The sequence below is a fragment of the Lates calcarifer genome, linkage group LG1 (assembly GCF_001640805.2).
Source record: "Lates calcarifer isolate ASB-BC8 linkage group LG1, TLL_Latcal_v3, whole genome shotgun sequence".
Lineage (NCBI taxonomy): Eukaryota > Metazoa > Chordata > Actinopteri > Centropomidae > Lates > Lates calcarifer.
The window spans coordinates 14,406,318-14,422,998 of NC_066833.1; the positions used below are offsets into that span (position 1 = coordinate 14,406,318).

The following is a 16,681-nucleotide window of genomic DNA, read 5'->3' on the forward strand; positions in this document are numbered from 1 at the left end:
TACAGTTGTTTTGCTTGTTAGTAACAGTTTTATGACACTTTAATTAAAGTGGTCTAGGTCTATGTTGGTTAGCTCTATTTTGATCAATATGTGAAGTGCTTTTACAGCAAGTCATGCCAGAAAAAGCAATGTGAGCTTAACTAAGTTGCAAACTATCAGTGCTCAACTTGAAATCAATTTTTTGTGACAGTAAAAGCTGAGGTGCCGCCAGAGCTCTCTGCGCTCAAAGTAAACTTACATTTGGCAGCCCTTGTTTATTTTCCCCTGCAGAGTGGATAGATGGCAAAATTGCCCTACCATCATTACAAGAGAAATTGCTCCTGCAGCAGTGGTTATAAAGTAGCCATTCTTGTGATTTTTAAACTGATCAAACTGTCAAATTGGCTGGCTGGGTTGCAGTGCATCACTGAAGGAATAGAGGTGTTTTCATTCGCCTTTTTATGCAGTCTAATACAATGAATACCAGCCCTGCCAAACCAGTTATGGATATTGCATGAATAATACCAGCAGTAGAATATAAAAAGGTCTCACAGGACACATGCCATATATATTTATTATCAGTGCTTTCAAATGAAGCAGGCTTTTAGCTCTCACGGTTTGAACATTGAAGTTAAACACAATAATGTGAAAAGACCCAATAATGGACATTAATAAAAGGAGCAAGACAGTTTTGATCGTGACATTAAGATCTTGAATGCAGTGTCCTCTCTCTGACACGTTTTCAAATATATTTCATCATAAGCCACCATGTGTTGTGCAGAGTATGGTAGAAACAGACTTAAGTTCCACATTGTTTCTACTAGAAAGAATCACACTACACACCACAGTTTCAGTACACTGTACTGTTTGCAATAACACCTTTTGTTATATGCTATGCAAATAGTTCGGGGTAATTCAAGGCCAACAAGCAATACATAAGCAATTTACGTGTAGCCTTGATTTGCATTTAACAAGTTACCCTCTTTTTCTCGAGTAGCTATCTATGACTTTCAGGACTCACAGCTTCAGCTAACATCCATATTGATGAATACCTAACACCATCTTATATCAAAACAATCTGGACTATCCATTTAATATTTATACAGTGGACCTTTTTTTCACTTTACCTTTAAATTAATCACTGCATTCTGTGTACAAAAGGCACTATATAAATAAAGTTCATTACTAACTGTACCCATATTAGAGTTTTAAATTGCAGATGGCAAATCTTCACAGTAACTCTAATGCTGAGGATGGAGAAATGAAAAATGTGAGTTTTACAAACACATACATGCAACCGTCTCTCATTAGAAGACTGAGCTGTCTAATGGGTGGCCATTTGTCTAGAGATGCTTGATGGGACCTAATGGGCATAGGATGTGAATTAATAAACAATGCCTCATGGTACATGTGCGGACAATTAATAGTGCTTAATGAGAGAGAAGATGGATGATAGGGGTGGGGGTGGGGGGGTGAAGGCTTGAGTTTAACAAAGTTATGTGTTCAGGGCAACTCCTCCATCGCCCTGCTGGGAGAGACACATAACTTAAAGAGGGTGAAAAGTTGGAGATAGAGAGATTTTAATCATGGAAGGTGAACATTGGGGGTGCTAGCTGAAAGCAAAAATACAACTCATTACTCTTGCACAGGAATTGTATTATCACCCACAGCTGTACTTTACCACACATTACATCAGTTGCATTTTGTTACTCCTCTTCTTTCCGAATGCAGAGATAATGAGGGTCAAAGATGAGTGTATCAGTATTATGTTGGACTGTACTCTGCCCAGTAGACCTTTTGATATCCAACAGATGTAACACAACAGCCCACATCAATGTTGCAAACCTTGGTGTAGGCAGCATTATAGCACTGTTACATTTGTCAGTTATTCATTGCTGTGTATTGCTATGAAAGATCTAAGTATCTTGCTACCATAAGGTCAGAATTCTTAGGATTCCTGGTCCACTGTTTCATATCTATATTATACTATGAGTATTTAGTACTAATTGATGTCATGGTAAACCTACTCCTCTTCTGCATGTTAACCGATACAACTTTTACATACTGCAAAATAGAAGAGAAGTTTTTAGGAGTTGGGGAGTGTAGTGGCCATTCATATTCATAGAGGAAAGGGAGTGTAGCCCGTTCTGAGCTTGGTGATTCAGCACTGGGCTTGTCTCTATCAGATAAGATGACAGACTAATATTGATGGGTCTTGTCCTTGCTTAAGCTGATACTGTACGGTGTAAAGAGATGTGGGGGCCACAGCATTCCCCTGGGCTTCCCCTTGGATTTGCAGTGCAGCCAGAGTGACAGCCAACTGCTCCAGGTGGATAATCCTCTGAGGAGAAGAACAGAATTGGTAATGAGAATCTAAACAAGGTATGCGGCCGTTGTATTGGGAGCAATGAATAGCAAGCACATTTTTTCAGTTATTGACAAAATGCCCTGATGAGGTCCAGGAACAGTGCCTGGGCTTGTGATGAGTCGTTGCGTGTTCTATTCAGTGCAAAAGAAAGGAGCATCCATCACAGGTTCCTGAACAGGTGCTTGCAGTGATTATGTTTACTGGAATGAATATTGGCAGATCCAATAGCATATATTTGAAATTCATATCTCTTATGTAAACTTTGGTTTTGTCTTGAGGGTTAAAGATTTAATTGATCAGAAGTGTGAATGTGTGTTAAATGCACATTACATTTACACTAGCTCTGCAATAGATTGACAACCTTCCTTTTGCCCAATGAATGTTGTGATAGGCTTCAGAAGCCCTATAGGTATAAACAGGAACTAGCTGGTGCAGAGAATAAATGCATTGTTGAAAGGATTTAACCTGATTTCTGAAAATCCCATTTACATTTCTCAACAATTCACCAATTACCCCACTGATTCTCTAAAGCCTAGGCAAATATCCTGACTATTTTTTTTCCTGCTGTATCTAGTGCAGCGTTTAAAACTGCAAGCTCTGCTTCAGAACCCACTATCTTAAAGCTAGTGGCTAAGTGTAGCACAGAATCCAATATGTCTTCCAATAAGTTCCACTGAAAAGCCATTAGACCCACAGTGCTACTTCCATCGAAAACCCTAATGGCCTTCTGCTTGGGACAGGTGCTCCACAAATTGCTTCCTCTAAATGATTAATGAGTGAAGATTTATAAGAGGGGTGGTCCAATTGTGTGGACTACATGTGTGAGTTTGTGAGTATATGTGTGTGTACAAGTGTGGTGATGGTTGCCAGGAGTTTTCCAACAATCTGATAAGTTAGAGACTTTCTGACCAAAATTGCTCTTGTTGATCCATATTCAAAGAATGTTGCATATTGCCTTATGTTAAAATTTTCAGTAGCTCTTCTCTGTAAAATGATGCTTTCACCCACACTTGTGTCTCCACTAGAAATTTATTTTGCCTGGCAGGCCTGAACAAATAAATTGAAATCTGACAGAAAGATGGAGTAAGTACTCATCATTAGCAAATCAAATGAAATCTCAAAGTATCTTGTTACAAGTACAAAGACAAGCCTTTTTATTTTTCTGTCCAATGTGCAGATTCACATTAGAAGTCTGAACGAGCCTAAATAGGTCTCTCCATTCTTATAGGTTTTTGTGTTCTCTGTTATACATTCAATGTTGTGTGACAGCCATCCCCTAAGAAGCAGATCACCAAGGAAGGTAGTGAGATTAGGACCCTGGACATTGTCCAGTAAGGATATAGAAACCTGGGACATGAAAAAGAAGAGAGTTCCAAGCACCTCATTGCACTGTTGTCTGTTCCAGCTACTTAAAACAACAGTTAACTGGGCATTTATAGTTATATCAAGCATATAACCAATATAAGCATATAAACTGGACTCTTGCATCTTGTGGACCATGTACAATGCAACTTGAGCGTAAGCTTTATTTGTCATTGTCAGGGGGACAGATAATGAGATAAGCCTGAGCCCAGTGACCAACATGCTCTTTCAGATGAGAAAAATATAAAGCTTTTATAAATATATATAAAATTTAAAATACTAATTCACAATGATGGAGCACACAGCACACTTTAACACCAATAAGACACAAACAAGGCGCAAAACATAAAAAGGAAAAATGTTGAAGATGAGATCTTCCTGCTTTATTTTGAAGCCACTCTGAATGCAGAAATAGACATGATACATGTTACTTGAAGATTGGTATTTTTCTTACATTCAGGTCTAAAAAAATAAATAAGTAAAGTTCTCGCGGCCCCTCTCTAAATTACATTTTTTCAACCTTGGTTCCAAAATGCACTCTCTGACACATGTCACATCAGTGCAGTTAACACAAGTTACATAAGTACATCACTATTGAATTTTAGATATCACTGGACCAATAATGTTTTCAATTTGTCACGAGAAAATGTCACAGGCAGCCTCTGAATGCCACTCTTTTGCTGCTGAGAACACTCTCTACCCATTCTTTGACTTGGTGGACAATCTGTAAAAAATAAAAAATAAAGAGAGAGGGAGAGAGAGCGAGAGCGAGAGAGAGATGATACTCCCATTTCAACTCTTTTAAGGAACAGATAGTCCCACTCTACTTCTGAGTGCAGGTTTTGGTTAGTTTGTTGTTTTCTTCTTACATACTTCATTTACTGGGCATGTGAATGATCTGACAGAATGTTGGTGACCTTGGGGAAATTTTTTCTCCTGTACCTTAGTTATTAAACTTCCAAGCATTACACCAAAGAATGCTTTCCAAGGCCGACTTTGCTAAAATATACATTATCATTACAGATATTGTGCTTTTAATGGTTGTAGTTTGCACACTGTTTTGGTTTAATTTCACAGTGGCCAAATGGTTTTAATAGGCATTAAACCAATATGTTGTGCCACAGTCCTATGTGCCATGTAAGAGTTATATTTAGGAAAATATAACTCTTCTTAAAGAAATTGTACTAGCAACAAAACGTCAAAGCCTTAACAAGAGACACATCTTCAGTTTTTAGAATTCATGTATATCTTCAGTGCTGCTCACAACTCAAAGAGACAGTATTATTAAAGTATTTTAATATTAGCACTGCTTACTTTATCTTAACTTGGAACGAGCATAATTTATCATTTATTATTATTATTATTGGCATTCAATATGTTTTCAGTACAATTATATATATACATATTTAAGTATATCTGTGTTGTGCTAGTTCTAAGGGCAGGACTGCACAGGGTTAATATAAGAGAAAAAGAGCGGTGCAGTGTAAAGCCAGTGATGCAAACACTGTCACAACGAAATCAGATGCAGATTGCAAGTGTTTTCTGCACGTCTTGCATCTGTATTTTAACCATAACTGTTCCTTACCAAGTGGTTTTAGTTGTCCAAGTACATACAATCATTCGCAAGCACATACAGATAAGAAAAATTAAGTGAAATTGCATATACATTCAGTATGAACATCCAGATTAAATATATAAAAATGCATATTGTATTGTTAAGTAGTTTTATAAGCACGTAATTCATAGAAAATATGGGTGATTTGGCTGCTGTCACTCATCAATAATGCTAAATGCTTTAAGATATAATAACAACAATGATACCTGAATTAATGTCCCATTAGAGTTTCCACTTAAGGAACTTTTGGAGCACCACATTGATAACGTGCATCTTTCCACTGTAGCTGGAAAAATGCCTGAAAATATACCTTGGAAAAATATTCTAATGCCAAAGCACAGGCAGCTCAGCAGTAACATGTTAATGTTACTTGACAGACATTTTGTTTCAGTTAATTCAGTGGAGAGCTATTGCTTGGTGTGCATATCTCCCATTCACAGCATAAGACAGACAGTGAGTCTGTGTTCAAGACTCTTTTCACACTGAAAAATGGGACTTCCTGCTGTGAAACTGAATGAGGGGAGAAGTCTCCCCCAAGCTGAGGACTCACTCTGCAGTGTATGTGTATGTGTGTGGATCTTCGTGGCCCAGGCACAGACTGCCAGGCAGCAATGATTAAATTTAGAAATTGGTGGGCTTACTCTGCCAGGAGTGTTCACATTACCATGCTGCTCATTTAGGGGAAAAAAATAGCTTTGAAAGATGAAATATGAAAATAGTGCTTTTCCCACTTTCCTCAACAGCCATATGTTCACAGTACAGAGGCAGAAACTCTGTATTGCTGACGGACGTCAGATAAAAAAGCATTATCTCTGTGCAATATGGCTGTAATTATCTTGACCTAGTGTCCTCCTGCTCAGTCATTTTTTTGATGCAGCGACATGAGGCCACAGTAATGGCTCCCAAATCATTTTCACCTTCACCACTGCCATAGTGAGAATTCAAATCACATAACGAAAGCTGAGGCACAGATTGGCTCCCAGATTAGCTGCTTATCCTGAATATCTTATCTGCAACCTCCAAGGGCACCAATCAGAGAGAGAAAAAAGGATTTCTTCACCTCTCTCTCAACTTTGCTCTGCAAATGCCTACAAGTTTGGCTTATCAATTCTGGAGAACACAGAGTAATGAAAAATGTAATTGCACTTAAGGGTATTTTTGCTTAAGTGCAGCATTCATTGATTTGGATAGAAAGCAGCAGAAGTGTTGCTCAGAGGCTCTGTGTTTGCTGATGTCACAAGCCTTTAATTTTATGACAGCACTGAAGAGTTTCAGGCATTGTCATTGCTCGACTCTTGACTGAGCAGCTACAGGAACACAGAAGTGTTTTTGAATCAATGCATGACTACGCTGAGCTAAGCTTTGTAAGTGTTTTAGAACATTGACAATTTAGAATTTTTAAAACCCCTAATATATCAGTCAACCATTAGATTTTCAGAAAATCTCCAAAGAAGCATTTGTGGATATTTTATTAGAAAATTGGCCAAGTGAATTATTGGCCTGATTTTTCATTTGTAACATACCCCATGCAAATTTTTTTTTTCTCTTTATTTTTAGGAGTTAATTACACATCTCAGTGGTTTTGGTCTGTACCTTATGCTTTCTTATTAGAAGTACGGAGTGTGTGCACTGCTTATTTATGAAGTTGTTTATGAGATTTAATTTACTTTATGCAAAATTCAATCTAACCACAGACCAATCAGCCAGATGCATGTCCTGGTCGGACTCGTGTCTCCCCTAGTGGCTTAAGTCCATTATGTTTGATCAAACATTTATAATCAATTGGTTGGCACCAGATCAGGAAATGATCAGATGGGAGAATCTGCCAATTCAAAGTAAATTCAGTCCCTCATCTCTCCTTCAGGTTGCCAGGTCATTAATCTGCCAGTAATCACCACAGTGTCCATTGCAGCTCCTCTTCAGGCTGTCAAAAACCCATTAGACTCTCCTTAGATTGAGGGAAGTGTTGGACCGGTACACTCGGCCACCTCATCACATCACCGGCCCATCTCAGCATCTTGTGGATCTTGCTGTCACTGTCAGCTAGTGGAGACAAATGTTGCTAATGCTGAACCTTGAGATGAGAACAGAAGGTAATTGTGTCTTTGCAGAGCACCATTTGGAGGTGTGGCATTCAAAAGGTGCAGGGCCTAAAGTGAAAACAGAAAACTCTGCAGGGCCACTTTAACAATAAAGACAGTCAGGGAACAGTATCAAGCTCTCTTAACTCTGGACAAATGTTTTTGCCTAATCACTTCAAATCTGTAATTAAAATATTATTTACACTCTACACATCTCTTTGGAGAGGCTTTAACTGAGTGGCTGAGTGGGGGACTAATCCAGGATAATAGTTTTGAGTGGGATTCTGGGATTATGACCCTTTTAAGGAAACAGATGTGAGAAACAAGACTTTCTCGCAGCATGTGACTGCACTCTGGTAGCTTAAGATCAATCCTTTAAGAGAAGCTTAGGATTCAATGTTTATCCTTCTCTTCCAACTTCACTGAGCCTTCCTACATTGTCTTTTTAAACTTGACATAGAAATTACTAGCATTAATTTGTTATAGCAAAAAAAGGTTAATTCCTCTCATATGATACTGAAACTGGTTTGTATCAAACAGTTGTTCTATTCATACCTAATGGTTAAAGAAAGCAAGTAAATTAAAGTAAAGTAATGCTGACATATGGTTGCAGTCAGTGGCACAAAGGTCTGATTGAATGCATTTGATAGCCCCTATTGATTCTGCTATGGTGTAGCTGTTTTATCAGAAGACAAATTGCTTCTGCAGACAAGCTCTGGGACTCAGTCGTGACTGCAGTGTAAAGAGCAGCCCTGGACCTACCTGCAATAATTCCTTCCACTTCCAAAATACAATTTACTGTGCTGTACATTGTGGATTTGTATTTATTTCCATGTCTATAAGATGGTGTTAATAAAGCACTGTCATGCATTTTCCAAAATGTCAACTTGTCAGTGAGCCACATATTCAGCATATTCAGCTTCAGTCAAATGGGTTTTCAATTGTTTATGTAACATAAGAAGTAGAGGATTTTATACATGTGAAACTCAATAAAAATTTAAGTGATAAAAAAAAAGAAGTAGAGGAATTTTCTCAGCTCATGAAGGAACATTTAATCCTTCAGTTTATGTGGAAAATTCAAACTCAAATTTGATGGTATGTAATCTGCAATGCCTTTCAAATCTTTATTTTCCCAAAAATCAACCACAAACCTTGAAATGTTACTTCTTTGATTCGCAACAGAGCTCATAGTACACATGGCTTCCTAAACTCACCCATGAGTGTTAAACTTGACCAAACGATTTAATGAGATAAAGTGACACAGAGATACTTAATTGTGAGCTATTACAGAGTAAAAAAAAATCTAAACTGAGAAGAGAGAGGAAAAAATCTTTGCTATCTTTTAAGACTCTGTACAAAAATCTCCCTCTGGCTCATAACAAAAAACTAAAGCAAAACTTAAAAGGAAATTAAGAGATAAAAAGAAACCTCTAAACAATCAATAATACTCTGGGGAACTCTTGGTACATAAAGAAGCCCTGCAGTTGTCAAACTGCAAATTCTACACATACCAATCTTCCAGGAAGGACTGGAAATCCATCTTCAGTAGCACTTCAGTTACACTATATGGTGATAATAAGACAAAAGTCTCACTGAGGAAGAAACATTCTTCATTCTTACTAACTAAAGGTTGTCATAAATTCCTACACTCCTGTCCTTGAAAGAACCTAAAATCTCTGTCTGTTTCACTTTTGTGCTCTGTAATGAACTGAGAACAGATGGTGAGGGAGCAGAGCATCAGGCTGGATTTTCTGCCACTTAAGTGTAACATTTCTGGCCCAGAACTAAGGACTGCTGTGGTAGTAGCATACCGTGGAAACACTCAATGAATGAGGCTTACTGCAGGTCTGTGATGGCAAAAAAGGGCCTATGTTCACAAATATAGCTCTATATATCCATTTAAATAGGGATAAAATAATCCATCAACCCATAATCCAACACCGAATCTGTTATGCTGTTATTAATGTTGTATATATCACAATTTTGATCAGCTTAATCTTTCCCTGACAATCTACATGCCCATCTCACCAGCTGAAATTCACAGTCCTCCTTCCATCTGTACAGAATACAAAGGTAAACAAAGCCATGGGATCTGTAGGCTGGTTGCCTGAGAATGAGAAAATAATTTGACAACATATTTGCCCACCAACTTCACAGCTGCCACCCTCCCACACTGTAAATTAGCATAGCAGGCAAACATTCATAATACCTTGCAAACACCCCTGTTGCACTCGGAACACTAGTTGATTTTTTGCATTTACACACTTTTTTTTTTTTTGTTGATATTGCATAGAGACCATAATTTGATTATTGTGCCAAAACTGTTTTGATTTATATAATGCTTTTTTATTGCAGATCTAGGGCAGACATTTTGGTTAAATTCATTAATTTGGTGGACAAGCACAGTTACAGCATCATTAGGTAACTATTTTATCTTAAAATAACATCTTTGAAATCCTTTTGATGGTACACAAACTAGAGAATGGTGCCTCTGTCATTCCTACGCCCCACTTTTGTAATTTTGATGAGCAGGTACGATTTCCTGCCAGGAGATGCAGCATTCATGTCCAATTGTCCCGGAAATATAAAGAATGGAAATATAATATAAAAACATAACCATCAACTATAAGTCTTCAGCGAGCTATAAAAAGAAGCCTGTAATTCTGTAATTCTTTCTTTCATTTATCAACCTTTTCAGTGAATTTTGTGCTTGTTGCCTGAGCAATTGAAAGGCTTTGTTTTCTGTATATGAGCTGTTTGCTTCTAGCGTTACACTGCTCCTAGTACCCTTAACCACTTGGATTCTGAGCTCAACACAAATGAATGTGTGTCCTGTATTACTGCTGCCTCTGCCAGTGTTCAGAAAAGGTTGTATAGTCTTGCTTTAATAGCAGACCTTGAGAATAGAGAATAAAGTGATTCAGACATTTAGGTTTCTCATAGTTTGCTTTAAATGTACCAGTAATAATTCCAATTTAAATTCCATTTAAATGCCCATGTGCTTTAATACATAGATCAGCTGCTGATCTGCTCAGAGCACAAAGGCCTCTCAGAAAATACGGGTCCAGAGTGGATGATTCATATGCCCACACAAATAAGCTGCAGGTGATTCATACTCATTTACGTCCACAACCATCCAGGACTATTCTTCCTGCCAGTCTCCAAAGCACAGACTGGACTTACATTTACACTGACACAACAGTGATAGGTTTAGCCTAGAACCTGTTTTCTCATCATTTGAATGGTTATTAACATGTCTCATTGAGTTAAATGCACAAATTAGTTTTGCTTTATCTGTGCCTGTTTTCTGATACCTCACTGCTGTGCCATACTCATGCAAAATGTAAACAATTACAAAGCAAACCAAATATAGCTGCCATAGTATCATGAAAAGGTTCAATATTAGAACTGGTTATGATAATAGGATTTACAGTATGTCAAATATCATCTCTGCCTGTACTGAGGATACTCTCCATCCGCAACAGAGCTGCAGCCACAGTGAGCAAGCAAACTGCAGATTCACCACGCAGTATTACTGGATTTGTTCCTGGAGACAGCAGACACATTCAACCACACAGTAGAAATGAATAATAATAAATCTGATAAAATGTTTACGTGTTAATTAAGATACATATTAGAGACATATTTATGACAAAAAAAAAGACTTTTTATTGAGCTGCAGAAATCGTAGACACTAAAGTAACATCTCATTTGTTATCATGTTGTTTGTAACTATGTTTGATAGTATTTGCACTCTTAACATAAACAGAACGAGAGCCCAGAACATGGGAGAAGTGGTGTTCTTTTGCATGTCTGTCGAAGTGAACTGACAGTCTCTCAGTAGCTTTCATTATCCACTGACAAATATGTCTTTTCTTGTCTGACCGATGGATCACTGCGAGCCAGAAGACAGAGTGAACTGGAGGTTGCGTGGAGAGTGATGACTTTTAAAGGATCATAAAGAACCTCTGGGGGACAGCTCTGTAGAGGATTATTCAAAGCGTTTTAATTTATGGGGTAATTCTAAAGGAAGGGCTCTCCTTATCAATGGAATGGCTTCAATCTGAATGTGAGTCTTCTGACATTTAATTCGGTTCCCCCAGAGCTCCTGGCTTTAAATAGCAGCAGTGACAGAATTCTCAAATGGACACCATTATGAGCAATATGACATCATCCTTAGTGGATGCTGACACACATTAAATACACTACACTGCACAAATTTTAAAATGATACATCAAATAGCACATATTTTTAGCCTTAACTTTCATCATCGGACACCAATGCTGTTTGCTGCTGCATTCACTTCAGCCCTGTGCTTTGATCTTGGGCTGTCACCTCCATTAGATGGGGGTAAATGATCTACAAGGTCACAGTTATTAGCAAATAACACTCCTTGCAAGGGTTGTAATTTTTGGCTAACTAGGTGTAGTAAGACCTGTCCTGACACTGTGTGAGATGGGGTACATTGGGCAAGGTGTGGGGTATGAAATGTCAATTCTGATAACAGCAGAATCACATAGTACATCACTGATATAAAAAATGCAGCAGAAAGATGCACTACATGCCATTCAACCATCAGTACAGACAGCAAATCTCTGTTCGGCAGCACAAAACCACAACACAAACCAGAAAACCAAAGACACAACAGCACTAACAATGTTGTTTTTTGTGACCCACTGGCTCTCCCAGGCCCTCAGCCTGGGTTTATATTTTTCAGAGTGGGGAAGAGAGTGGAGAATCTTAATAGTAGCACTGCTGTTGCAATGGTGCCTCATCTTGTGGCAATTACAGACATCGGCGAAAACTCTGGGGCACATGCTTTTTAAAGTTTTGGCTCACTCAGTTACAACAAATGCTATGTTAAAATATCAAGTAAATAAGTAGTAATAAGTAAGTTTCTGGCAGGCCTCATAGTGTTCTGGATGTTTACACACTGACAGAAAAACATTAGGCATATATTAGCTTTAGTTCAGTTAATGGCTGTCACTTCTCTCTCGCTAAAGATAACTGTTCAGCTCTTATGTTACTGACTTATCAGTTACTCAGTATATATAGTAGTAAGAAGGGTTTCCTCAGCATACATTTGATAAGCAGTACTATTGCTGGCACCTTGGTGTCTCCTTCAGGAATTGCACAAGAATTTTTACTCCCCCAACAATGAAATTAAATATCCACCCTTTATTACAGAGTTCTTTTGTTCAGAGATTTTGCTGGTTGTTCTTATGTTGTTTGTCCAAATAAGCGTGTTTCTGGTTGCGAAGTGTGTGACAAATAAACTGAAAATCTCACCTCAAATTTGAATAATACCAAGACAGGGTGCATTTGAGTATGAAATTGACGACCTTTGAAAGACAAAGTCCTCATCTTTGCACAACTCTTATTTAACACACAAACTGTTTTGGTGATTGTTGACAACCTCCACTATAACCTCACCTTTTGAACCTGATTGTTTAGTTCACATTGGAGGAGACTTTCAACTACATTTTTTCTCACTCTGCTTCTGCACACATAATAGGTTTTTTAGAAAAGTTTCCCTGAGACACCATTAATATAAGAAGATGAAAGTCATTGTGAAATATGAAGTATGGTAATACCTAAAACATACATTTTTGTCTTCTATTACATACACACTCTCTTGTCTGGCTCTCAGAGGCAGTCAAAATCATTAGGCAGTTAGCATTTTTCAAACTGTCTTTCTGAGCTCATCAACCATGACAGCAGTTATTCTTGGCTGTTCTCCCTTTCATTTCTGCAATAAAGACGTCAGGATACGCTATAATTGTATGCTATACTCATGAATTTATTTCCTCTGTGGCAGCAAAACATGTTACATGAGCTTTGAGACACCCCTGCAGCCCTCTCATGGTTGACTAAGTCTGAAAGACTCACTTGAAAAAACTTGATAGCCTGGCAACATAGAGGCCACAAACAATTGTTATCTACTGCTGCTGGCTGGTCAGTACTAGTGCAAGTAATGAGACATGTTTTTAATTTCCTGACTATAAAGTGCACTTTGCCTGGCCCTGTGGTACATCTGTGCTTTGCACAGCATGCATAGTCCAAAAGCGGAAAGAGAGACGCAACAGGGTGGCAGAGCAAGGTGAGGTGTTATTTTGGTGAAAATTAGGTCTCTGAACTGTTGAGACATGGGGACAGTTATCTCTTTCCTCTTTCACTCTGTGTCACAGAACAAGATAGCTCCTATCTCATTAAAATTTGATATTCTATCTGTCAATCAGATATTAGATGGAAGAAGGAAGCACATTTCCTGTGATGTAATGCTGAATGTGTCTTTAGTGTTGTAAATGCTTTCATTGTCAGTGGGTGAATGACAGTGACCTTGCCATGGCAGTGACAAGTGAAGCACACTCAGAATGAGAATGTCCATCACAGGCCTAATTAGTGAAGGACAGATGACAACTCTGAAGGAGAGGTCACTTTGGTGGATAACTGCAATGAATACCTGGTGTTATGGTCAGAATCTCCTATTCCAAGCAGGGACAAAGATCACATAACTTTCCATTAATAACAGTCATGTCTTTGCCAGCCTTTGACCTGCTATATACTGTATGTCTGCATCTACAGTCAGGTAAGTGGTGGCTTACCATCACCACAGAAACCCCATATATAATCCATATAAAATAACATAGCATGTTAACATGTTAAAAGTATTTGCTGAAGAGGAAGAATATTATGAGGCAGCTTATTGCAAAATGTTTCTGATGTATATTAATCTTTACATACTGTTTGGGTGCAGGGGGTGTGTACTTGATCTGCAACAATGTTTAAGTGGGTGGTACGTGTCAAAGGAACATACAGATGAATGTCAGGACCCAAGGATTCCCAGCAGGACGTGGCCAATGTTATTCACTTCATCTGTCAGTGGTTTTAATGTTGTGGCTGATCTTTAAAACAACTATTACCCTCTAACAATTAGAAATAAAAACATTGTGTATACTTTATAGACTTAATGCAGGAAAACCTGAAAAAAATGAACATCATCCATTATCCTACTCCCTGATAACAAACTCTGATGACACCTTAATCAATGTAATTTTCTGTCATAGATCTTTGTCAGCATTGCAATAAATATTTTAGATGCATCTTCCTCAACTAGATTTCCATTTTCAGTCTCTTGCTACATTTTCTCTATACAGCTCTGACCCTTAAAGATCTTTGAGAGATGAGTGGAGTCTCTCACTCCAAAGAAACATCAGCATCAGCGCAGCAGGTGTGCACTGCCAGGGGGCAGATCCTGACAAGAGAAACAAGCCCCAGAGCTTGAGGGATGAAAGAGAATAGGAGTTAATGAGCAGGCAGCTTGTTTTCCTGCAAATACTCAGCTCACACAGGTTGTATGTTTTGTTTGTGCACCCCAAAACCTCACTGCTGCTAGAGAGTGACTAAGGGGCTTCACTGGTTGACTTGTAAATTAAGTCAAATCTGGTGCACAAGAAAGTGACTGAAAACAGGAAAAAAAAGAAATGCACTTTAAATTAACCCATTAAGCATTATCTATCGTAATTAATACTAACTCAGCATTGTATTTCTCCTGTAGTAAGTTTAGCCTTGAACGGCTATCCTATTTCCATCTGGCTCTGCATAGCCTCTCTTGGTGTTTTTCCAAAAATTAAATGATGCTCAACTCCAGCCATATGTCATCCTATCTTTTGGAAAACAAGGAGGCTATAAATGACTGGAAACCGTGGCAGAAGGAAAAATGAAGGGGCTTTGTAATTATGCCTGGAGATTCCAGTACGCTTGAAGATAATTACATAATTAATCCTACATTGCTGTCAAGTGAGCTCTACTCGCCCCTCTGTGTCATTGCCTTACAATTCTGTGGTTGTGTTTGGAAAGACATCAGAACTGCATGAAAAAGAAACACACACCTTTCCTTTATTTTTACTGTACAATCTGGCCTTCATGGATCATATCACCATCAGCTCACTGGCACCTGAAACAACAAACCCCATTGAACTCAGGGATATTTTTGGGCCTGAACGTCAATTCAAACAAGAGAAAAAAATAAAAACCTTACAAGAGTTGCACTTTTACACCTTTATACCGACTGCTGTTGTGCATCTGTCGAAAAGATGAAAGCCCGTGAGTTACTGAGCAAATGCAGCACATTTCTGTATTTCACATTCTGTCTTTTCCTTTAGATGAACAACAGGCATGTTACAGGCATTTCTGCAAATTCTGTGGCAGTGTTCCTAAATTAGTTTCTACTGTTTCTGCATGTGGAAACTAAAGAATGTTAAGGTTGAGCCATGACTGGAAAAACGTATGGATGAAGTTAAAGAGTGATGTCATAAAAACTGCCAACACTGAATATTAGTAAGAAATTAGACACAACACACTTATATGCCCATCCTCAGCCTTACATGAACACACTGTCCCACTGCCTCCTGCACTGGCACCTAATGTTTTGCTGTTGCACTAAAAGTACTGCATATTCCTAATGCAGAATGTGCTGCATATAAACTTAGACTGAGCTGTAATAATGGAACAAGACAAATTGTACTACTTAATGTATTATTCTGTCACGGCTTAAGGCACAGTTTCGGTTTTCTACTTACATTTTATGAGGACATACTTAAGGATCCTCAGCAGATAGTGCTACAGTATCAGTCCCCAGCAGAAAGTCTGAAGTTGTGTGCAGAGGAAATTCATTTATATTGTAATAGACAATATCATCTATTACAAGAGCCACTGACAAGCACGGGCTCAAGAGAGAATTTTTTGCCGAAAAGGCTGACAGTCTTTAATAAAGTAAAAAGTAAAAAATCTTAAATCAAATTACACTTTAATTCATGTTTGATGCGAAAACAACAAATAAATGCAAATGAAGTCAGCACATCTCCACCTCTGCTACTTCTTTTTTTGGCTGCTGTATCCCCTTTTTAAAACCTACCAGTGTTTTTTTTTTGTTTGTTTTTACACAGATTTTGTTGATTAGACCATGTGCATGTAGTAATTTAAAAAAAAATCTTGAATTTGAAAAGTTCAAATTCAAGATTTGTTGTTTGTTGGTGAACATTTATAAACCCTTCTGCACTCACTAGAAGGTTTGTTCAAGTACATATGTACACATGCTATTTCAAAAGTTTACTTTTGGAACACCAGAGAGTTTCAGAGCTTAAAAAAATTATCATTTGCTTTTGTTTGTTTTTATTTTCTTTTACATATAATTTTAATGTCCTGTTGATTTCTTTTTTTGTTTCCTTCTTACTTGTCTGAATGGTGCTATATAAATAAATTTGCCTTGTCATG

The 16,681-nt window shown here is 38.0% G+C and overlaps 1 protein-coding gene across 1 annotated transcript in view; it reads right to left on the reverse strand.

Annotated features, from left to right (window-relative positions):
* Positions 1-535: 535 nt before the first annotated feature.
* Positions 536-16,681, reverse strand: part of bard1 (BRCA1 associated RING domain 1) — a 103,648-nt gene continuing 87,502 nt past the window's right edge. Inside the window, exon 16 of the transcript XR_007813217.1 lies at positions 536-2,320. The gene's annotated coding sequence lies outside the window, so the exon portion shown is untranslated. The remainder of the gene's footprint in view (positions 2,321-16,681) is intronic.